This window comes from Cupressus sempervirens, chromosome 9, assembly GCF_028749045.1.
Source record: "Cupressus sempervirens isolate cs-2001-9-10 chromosome 9, ASM2874904v1, whole genome shotgun sequence".
Taxonomy (NCBI): Eukaryota; Viridiplantae; Streptophyta; class Pinopsida; order Cupressales; family Cupressaceae; genus Cupressus; species Cupressus sempervirens.
In genome coordinates, this window is record NC_143126.1 from 773,581,622 (window position 1) to 773,592,312 (window position 10,691).

Sequence of the window (10,691 nt, forward strand, 5' to 3'; positions counted from 1 at the left end):
TTACTCAAAGAATAATCCATCTTCTTATTTTTCCCTTTGATCATTTACCTTCTATTTATCTTGGTGTTCCCTTTTTATGGGATTAAACAAACCCTCTTATTGGAAATCTGTGATTGATCGTATCAATAGTAGAATTAGTGCTTCGAAGGTTCACTAGTTATCCCTCTTGGGTATAATTTTTCTTATCAAAACTATTCTTTCTGCCATTCCTAATTATTACTTCTCCATTCTACAAGACCCCAAAGGTATCATCTCTTAAATTGAAACTTTAATCCGCACCTTTCTTTGGTCAGATAATATGAATGGTAAGAAGAAAGTACTGCTAATTTCTATTCATGCCACATGTGCCAACCTCTTATAGAACAGGAGAAGTTGGACTTCCCAACATTACCAATACGAATAGGGCTTTTGATGCTAAACTTGTTTGGTAAATGTATGAAAAATCCTCTGCCAAATGGTGTTGCCTTTTAGAAAATAAATATTCAAATAACTTGGAACCTTCCAGAGTTCTTACTATGCTAGACCTGCCAAAGAGGTCTGTCATTTTGGATTTCATGATGGCTTCTCGAGAAGTTATTACTTCATTCATATCATGGTAAGTGAACAACAGGGATTGTCTCAATTTTTAGTTTGATTCATGGAATGGGTTCCCCCCCTTGCCACTATTGATTCTTTAAATAATTTCTCAAATGTAGTGATTCAAGCTTGGGGGATATCTTTTTCTACCTATGTCTTAGTTATTGATAGATTCACAGGGCTAGTCATTCGGCAAGACCCCTCAATTCTTCTTATATCCCACAATCAAGCTACCTCTTTCAAACAAGTGCTAGCCGAAAGGAATGCTTTTATGTCTAATCAACCAGATTGCCTCTTTTGGGTTCTAGCTAAAGATGGTAATTATTTTATTAAACTAGGATACTTAGCTCTCTAACACAACCAGTTTAATCAACCCACATATCATTCTTTTGAATTTTGCTAGAATAGCTCAATTCTACCAAAAGTAGGATGCTTTGCATGGCTTGCACTAAAGAACCAAATTTTAACTAGTGATCATCTTCATAGTTTGAGCATTTCTAATCCCTTTAACTATGTTCTCTATCTACAAGTTATAGAAACAACAAATCACCTCCTCTTAAACTGCCCTTTTTCCCAAGATTGTTGGCATTTTGTCCTTAATAAGCTTAATTTCTATATGTCATTACCTAATTCTCTATGGGGTTTATTCCAAGCATGGCCAATCTTATACTCTAAATCAATTTTTTTATGTCTTTGGAACTACATCCCTACATCTGTAGTATGGGAAATTTGGTGGAAAAGAAACAAGAGAATTTTTAGACAGATCTCATCTCCAAACCCTCAATTCTTGGAAGGATTAGAGAGATTAATTGTTGAGCTTGTTAATGCTTTAGTAAGTAAATATAAGGATAAACATGTTTTTTTCCTTGGGATGGATATGTTATTCGTCAGTGGAAGATTTTACTTGTTCCTCATCTTCCTACTCCATTGTGTCCATCTGAGATTCCTCTTATCCCAGCACAAACCAAGTGGATTCCTCCAAGTGAGGGCTATGTTAAACTCAATCTTTATGGGGCCTCTAGAGGAAATCCAGGCAACTTTGGCTATGGCATAGTCATTAGAAATTTTTAAGGTCATGCGATTGCAGCAAAATCATCTTCTCTCCCTCATTGTACTAATAACAAAGCTGAAGCCTTGGCCTTGCTTTTTGGTTTAGAACTTGTAAAATCACTTTCTATATCTAAGTTTCATGTTGAAAGGGATTCATCCATTATTATTAATGCATGTATTAAATTTCATGTATATAATTGGTCCACTAGTATATATTACATCAAGTATGGTGTCCTCTTGATTCAATCTCTAAATGTTACATCATCTGTCATGTCCCCTTTTCAAATAATTAAAAATAATAATCTTTGCTTAGGCAGGCAGGCCCAAAAAGGTGAAGTTTCGAAAAAAGGGGATAAACTTTGGAAGCTAATGGGCTAATAATTGAAAATTATTATTAAAATATGTTTTATTAACCCCTCTTAGATGTGAGTTAGGGTTATGCCCTCTTTTAAGGGGTTTGGAGGCATTTTGGGCTCATTCCAGAACTTGATTTTTGCGCATTACTTTGTTGTTCTTCAGAGGCTGCCAAACCTATGAAGAAGGAGACCCAAGAACAGAAGTTTGCAGGTTTCCAGGAAGGCTAAGGAAGGGATTTTGAAGCCATTCTATGTGCATGCTCATGCAGAGTTTGCCTTTGTGCTAAATAGTGCAGATTTGTGGGTTTTCGAGTGTATTTTTTGTAAGAGTTTGGTGTTTCCAGTTGAGTATTTCATATCAATTTGGGTTGCTGCTGTATATCAGACTTTTAAATGTTAAAATATATCTAAAAATATGTATTTGGATATGATTATACTTCTGTGATAGATTATTAAATTTTTGTGGTGATTCCGAGCTATTTTGTACTATTTTTGGGAGCCCGATGAGCATTATTTTTGTCCTCCGTTTGGGAGCTATTGTGTGCATGTTATACAGATCTAGAAATGTCATTTTATAGGCTGTTATGCTGCTCAAATTTCTGTAAAAATTTCCACTTTCAAATTTATTAATAATAGGTGAAGTTGTGAAGCTTTTAGCACTATTTCTGACATACCCGATTTGGGGTTTATTGAAAAATTGGTGGATCTTTGAAATATTGGTTGTTTGATTTTGAAGATCTGATTTGAGGCTTGAAATATCATATAAAATCAGTAAAGAGACATTGTAGTGGTATCAGAGCTATGATCTTGCCAGCCTGAGGGTTTGTAGAAGTTTGCATGTCGGTTTTGACAACTACCCAAATCTTGCATGTCAAAATTTATGGTTGCATGCTACTTCTAATCATTTGCATGTTAGTTCTTGGTGAATTTGGTGGTTGCATGTTGCTTCTAATCAGCTGCATGTCAAAATCTATGGTTGCATGCTACTTTTAATCATTTGCATGTTAGTTCTTGGTGAATTTGGTGGTTGCATGTTGCTTCTAATCAGCTGCATGTCAAAATCTATGGTTGCATGCTACTTCTAATCAATTGCATGTTAGTTCTTGGTGTTTGAAGAAGTTATAACCTATTGCAGTTACACTCTACTTTATCTAGAATGGACAGGTATAGTACAGAGTCTCAAAGGACACGATCTTGGACAATTGATATCCAGAGTCAGAACAGTAGAAAGGATGGTTATTTAGACATTCGAGATAAACGTAGGAAAATAAGCCATGACATGTCTGAACAGTTGGTTGAGCACCACCGTTTAATGAATGACATGTTGTCCGACCCAGCTAAGGTGGATAAGTTGATTGCATTTCTATTTGGAAGATTTTCTCATAGGGCAAATGACACAATTACCAAGAACTTACATGAGGAGTTTGAGAAAGTAGCTTATAGCCAGGCTAAGGTCTCAAATTCTACTCCACCACAGGAGGTAGTGAGAAAGGATATTACAAAGATTGATAGTAATGGTCAATTTGATACTCAAATTGAGACAATTGTATACAGGTCGTCAAAGGGTGATGTCACAGGTATTCAGGATGGTATAGTTACAACAGGTAGTGACTACAATGTAGTGGGTTCAGATGATGATTATGAGGATGTTGTTGTGCATGATGGTGAGATACCTGGTAGAGATGAGTAGACATGGAGCATTCATGACTTTGCAAAGAAAGAGTACCAGGCACAATTAGATGCTTCGACACATGAGGTTGAGGCTGGTACTACTTTACATGATTTGTCTAGCCGACTAAAAGTGAACAAAGATAGTATTGTGACTTCATTATCTCATCATGACAGGTATGTCGAGTTAGTTGGCATTGGTCATATTACCCAGGTCAGGAGTCTTCTTGAGTTACCAGCTGATTCTAGTTTACAGATTTGGACTCGAGATTGTTATATTGGCATTTGGGATTCAATTGATTTGAGATCTTTAACACTTTTTGGTAAACGTTTTTGTTTGGGTGCTATCATGGATTTGATTAGCAGATTGCATGGTGTTTTCTTTTCTTGCGCCAACAGCTTGTCCGATGCTGGTATTAGTTTTTATACACCGGTGTTGGGCTTTGTTCATATATCCAGTTGACCATACTTGCTGGAATGTGTTGATGATCTTTCATATTTGGCAGTGTGTATAGATGAGTCCCAAGATCATATTGGCATTGATGACATCTAGGAGGATGCAGTGGGTGGTTTTGAAGACTTAGTTTCCTTGGAAGTTTCTTTTGGTACAGCGGAGTTAGACATCAGTGCTACAGTTTTTGATACTCCATATGTTGATATGAGCTTTGGAGTTCATTCACAGGATAGAGATGGTAATACTCTAGAGACTAGTAACTTTGAGGATACTCCTTTAGACAGTGCATCAAGGGAGGTTTGTAGGAGATAGTCTGGCCAGTGCCATCATGTGTCTAATCAGTTGAGAGTTGCTGAGTGAGATATTGCTATCGCTTGCCAGCATTTTGATGCTGCTCATCAGTTGTTAGCAGTTTATGGATGGGGTTCTCCTACTAGTGATGAGCAGGGAGGCAGTTATCTTTCCTTGAGAGAGTTCCACTCTTTATGGGAGGCTATCCAGATTCTGAGACAGGATTATATGCAGTTGGTAGCCGATAGAGATTATCTTATGGATTGGGGCAGTACAGCATATGATGCATTGTTGGCCAAGGAAGATGAGGTGAGTGAGCTTACTCGGCAGCTTGAGGTGACTTCTGAGATTCTTGAGAGTACACAGTTGGCTTTCAAGGAGTCACAGTTTCATTTGGTTAAGGTGACCATGGAGTTAGAGCAACTACAATCTTTACAAGATTTTATACAGTCAGAAGCTATGGTGTCTGGTGATCTGACGATGTCCATGGTCGAGATTGTCAAAGACAGTGGAGATGGAGATGCATCCATCCTTGATACTAACATTGGAATATTGGGTTTGTCCCCACTAGAGTCGAGTTCAGTTAAGTTGGGTGCTGCAATAGATTGTTGTGGTATGTCTGACATGGTGGTGACCTCTAGTACTAATGGCATGAAGACTAGAGATGATGTATCAAAGACCATGTGTGATGTTGGTGAGCCGATAGTTGGCATGGTTCCTGCTAGTAATACCACTCCCTTGGTGATGTCTTCAGAGGTAGTAGTTAGTTCCAACTTGGTTAGTGATCAATTGTAGTTAGTTACATCTAGATTGCAGTCTGAGCCACTGACCGAGATTGGCGCATTCTATCGACATTACATTGTGAGGTATGCTCATCAATTCACCTTTGATGACCATGTTGATGAGATGATGATACAGAGATGTACTTTGGTTCCTAGTGCTTATCATCAATTATGGGATAGTTTGATGCCTCGAGATGAGAGTTATGATGGGCATGACATGGTGATAGGTCCTGGAGTTGACAGCTTGATAATACATTTCTTACAACAGGAGTTTTGGAGTGATGCTTCAGAGGGTGTTGTTATTGCTTCTACTCCTTTGGCTATGACATCTTCTGACTTAGCTGGTGATCAGTCACAGTGGGTTGTATCACTTGTTCATGGTGAGTTGTTGACTGAGGTTGGTTTTTTTTATCAACATTATACTATAGGGTATGTACATCAGTTACCATTTGATCCTTGTGCTGAGGAGTTGATGGCACACAAACTTGGTTTGGGTTCCATTTCTTGCTGTTTATCTTGTGATGGCTTTTCACCATCAGGGGTGCATGGGAGTTATGGTTATGAGATAGTGGCCGGTGACCTGCAGAGTTGTGTTGACTGCAGGAGTTATACAGTGCGTGGATTCTCCATAATTGGTACAGTTTCATTCGGGAGCATTCACCATTGTTGCAGAGTTGGATTGTACATTCTGTATCGGCCAGTGGGATGCATTGATGGTATTTACTATATTTACAATTTGATTTGTCCACTTTACTTGAGTTTTGATGTTCTAAGAGTTTGTGTCTTGTGGGTTTTTGACTATGGAAGTTGTGACTTTGGAGTTTGGTTGAGCAGTAATTGTCAGTTTGATTATGGATTCCTCTTGGTTATATTGCAGAGGATATTGTAGGAGCCTGTGTTAATTGACAATAGCATAGTTCATGACTACATTTGGGATCCTGGTGGATTGATTGGTCTATTTTTTAGCCATTGCTTGAGGACAAGCAATATTTGGAAGGGGAAGACTTGTCATGTCCCCTTTTCAAATAATTAAAAATAATAATCTTTGCTAAGGCAGGGAGGCCCAAAAAGGTGAAGTTTCGGAAAAAGGGGATAAAATTTGGAAGCTAATGGGCTAATAAATGAAAATTATTATTAAAATATGTTTTATTAACCCCTCTTGGATGTGATTTATGGTTATGCCCTCTTATAAGGGGTTTGGAGGCGTTTTTGAACTCATTCCAGAACTTGATTTTTACGCATTGCTTTGTTGTTCTTCAGAGGCTGCCAAAACTGTGAAGAAGGAGACCCAAGAACGGGAGTTTGCAAATTTTCAAGATGGCTAAGGATGGGAGTTTGAAGCCATTCCATGTGCATGCTCATGCAGAGTTTTTCTTTGTGCTAAACAGTGCAGATTTGTGAGTTTTCGGGTGTATTTTTCGTAAGAGTTTGGCGTTTCCAGTTGAGTATTTCATATCAGTCTGGGTTGCTACTATATATCAGACGTTTAAATTTTAAAATAGAGCTGAAAATATGTATTTGGATATGATTATACTTCTGTGATAGATTATTAAGTTTTTGTGGTGATTCCAGGCTATTTTGTGCTATTTTCGGGAGTCGGATGAGCATTGTTTTTGTCCTCCATTTGGGAGCTATTGTTTGCATGTTATATAGATATGGAAATTTTATTTTATAGGCTTTTATGCTGCTCAAATTTCTATAAAAATGTCTACTTTCAGATTTATTAATAATAGGTGAAGCTGTGAAGCTTTTGGCACTATTTCTGACATACCCGATTTGGGGTTTATTGAGAAATTGGTGGATCTTTGAAATATTGGTTGTTTGATTTTGAAGATCTGATTTGAGGCCTGAAATATCATATAAAATTAGTAAAGGGACATTGCATCATCCATGCCTATAGAGAAGGCAATCTTTTAGTTGATTGTCTAGCTAATTTGGGTACTAACGGGATTTATATTAACTCTTTACTTTCCCTACTTAACTTCCTTAATCTCCCCAACTTGGTTAATATTGTGACAAAAGAATATTTTTAGAATAAGGTTGAGTCATTCTCATATTTTATTTAATAGTACATCATGACTTCTCTATGATTTTGCATGTTTTTTGTTTTATAGATCTCACTTGTTCTTTTGAGATATTGTATGCAGGTCAGGGTCTTGGATTGCACTTGCATCAAATGGCTTTCTAATATCATGGTCTGAATTGGAGTTTTGGATGTAGATCAGTGATGATAATCTTTATGATAGTTTTTGGCTGGGCTCTTGCTTTTGTCTCTGGCACCAAACAATGAATTGTATTCATATGAGTTTTGGACTCTTTTTAATCACTATATTCTTGATTTGGGAATCTCTAGGACAAGATTAATTAGTGTTCATAGATACTCTCTCTTGATGCAATATTTCTTCTTCTCTATCTTTTTTGTATCAGGCAATGACCAAAGTTGTTCTTTTCTGGTTCTTTTCTCTGGGAGCTATTTTGAACCATTTAGTATTAATATAAATATAATGTTTTTCCCTACACACACACACACACACACACACACACACACACACACACACACACACACACACACACACACACACACACACACACACACACACACACACACACACACACACACATTATTTATTTATTTTATTTTAATTTGTTTCCATCTTCCTTATGCTTCATTCTAGAACAATGAATGAGCCTTCGAATTTCAGTTGTAATTGACAAAAAATGCTTCTCCAAACAAGCACGTGATTTTATAGGTGATAAATAAACTACATTCTAGAATTTACCTTATGGATTTCAAGTATTTAATTGCATTGAAGATAGCTAGAAATTTATTGAATTTTAAGTTTTAGTAATTCTTTTTTCTCCTTACATTTATGACTCGCAACCAATTGAAACATTGATAATTATCATTTTTTGAGATTTGTAAATACATGAAATTTATCAAACTTTATAATAATTTAATGTATTCAAAAATTATTTAAAGTTAATTGGTCTAAATTTTAGAAATAATTGCAGCTAACAAAAAATGTTTGCTATAAAGGAACTAATAAAACTAGGAGTTGCATGTTTTGGACATGCAACAAAAGGTTGATAGAGATTTTTTTTTATCGGTAATTAGCCGAAGCCTAGATTAATGTTGCATGTTTTGTACATGCAACAAAAAGTTGATAGAGATTTTTTTTTTTTTATAGGTAATTGGTCGAAGCCTAGATTAATTATTGTTATTTTTTGTAATTAATTATTTTTATGTGTTAAGAGAATTTGAACCTAAGACCTCCCACATGAGAGGCTCACAAGTTACCATTGTTTTGTAGGCTCTTGCCTAAGATAGAGATTTTATTTATATCTATAAAAGTTATATGACACATTAATAACAAAATTTTGATGAGAAAAGTACCAATGATTTCATTTTGTTTTTATTAATAGGTGTTAAATATTTAAGAAATATATATTTTATCTAATTTGAAAATCAAATTATTCTTCCTAACTATAAAATATAGTAATTTTTTTTTTAATTTAATAAAAATTTATATTCGTAAAATTTGTTACATTCTTCTAATTTAAAAATTATATCACTAACTAAATTCTACTTAATGTATGGAAACTAAAATAATCAATATAGCAATTGTTATTCATGTTCCAAATAAATATGGTCATGTTGACTGCTCCCAAAATATCTACATCTTTGACTCTTATACATGGTTTGCTCTCAATATTGTCCAAAATAGAACAAAAATAAGAATCATCAATAAAATAAAAATATATATTCTATCATTGGTACCCACAAATAACTTGTTTGTCCAATTCTAGATCTTGCTGGAGAAACAAAACTTATAGAAAAATATAGACAAAACATAATAAAGTCATTGAAAATAATTTTTTTTATCAACCATATAACTTGTTTGTCCAATTCTAGATCTTGCTGGAGAAACAAAACTTATAGAAAAATATAGACAAAACATAATAAAGTCATTGAAAATAAATTTTTTTATCAACCATAATTACAATATGTGTGAATTGCAATGAATAAATAAAGGAAGAAGAAAAAAATTGCATGTAATTTTTGAAGAGGTGGAGAAAACAATTAATAGTTCACATTTAACATAAATTTATCCATAACTAATGGGAAAAAACCATTGTTGCTAATCTGGAATTAACATATAATTGTTCCAAATTTGGGAAAGGAAATTTCATTACTTTCTAATTGTTCATTATTTTTTACATCATTAAAAAACAAAAGTTTTGTTTTCCTCCTCTGAAAATTGTAAAATGGAGAGGTCTTAAATAACTAGAATGTTCCAAATTTGGGAAAGGAAATTTAAAAACTTTCTATTTGTTAATTATTTTTTACATCATTAAAAAATAAAAGGTCTTTTTTTGTTCATCTAGAAATTGTAAAATGGAGAGGTCTTACTGCTTAAAAATTTAGGAAAAAAAGATACTTTAAAGTTTTAACTATTATTAGCTTTATTAAATATTGACTAAGGAATCTAGACTTTTCAAAAGATTCATTTAGAATTTTTCATGTTAAAATTCTTCTCATATTATGGACAAATGTCTTCAAAATAAATTAAGAAATAAAAGATTGACTGCATGGATCATGTCAATTCCAATTGTAGATGAAAAATGTGATGCGTCTATCATACTCTACAACATTCAGATTTCTTCGAAGTCCCGTATACTGCATCATTTATAATTTCCTTACTATTAAAATATTACTATTATTAAGATGATAAGGATTGAAACATTGGACTTGTTTAAATAAATGATATAAATAGTAACAAACTATTTCTTCTCTAAACATCTAAGTTCTTGGACCTATTTAATCTTGTGTATTTATAAATGAATTGTAAGTTATACCTAGATTTAATTGTGAGATTTTAAACATATAAACAAATTTATAAATAGTATCATTTTCAATTGAAGATTTGTGAAGATCTAAAAATTTCTTAACAATGATCTATAAATAATTTTATAGGAAAATTCGATTAAAATATTTTTAATTGACACAAGTTATTAAATTAATGGTTTATCGTCAAAATAATTTTATTAAAAAAAAATTAATCATACACAAATTTTAAAATTGAATGAAACAAATATTTTTAACAATCTATCATATAAAAGAACTATATGTTTATTAAAATATATTATAAACACTGAAAATTAAAGAACAATGTTTAGTTTAAAGACTTTTTAAGGATTTTGATTTTTTAATTTAAATTCCACACATTACCTCAATGCCACGCCACAAGCTAGTAATATTCTAATTTTGAAGTCTAGTGCATAATGGTGACATTTTTTTATGTTCAGTAGCCAAAATGGGGAACCTTTTGTTGTTGAGATGAGGCATTAAATTTTGGTCATTCTAAATATGTATTTAGTAAATATCATATTAAAGGTAGCTTGCAGTAATCCCATACATATACGAAGCATATGTAACTTTATTATATATATTTGTATTGTGTAAGTTTATTATATTTTCGTGAATCTGAAGAAAAAATGAACACTTTATTTTGT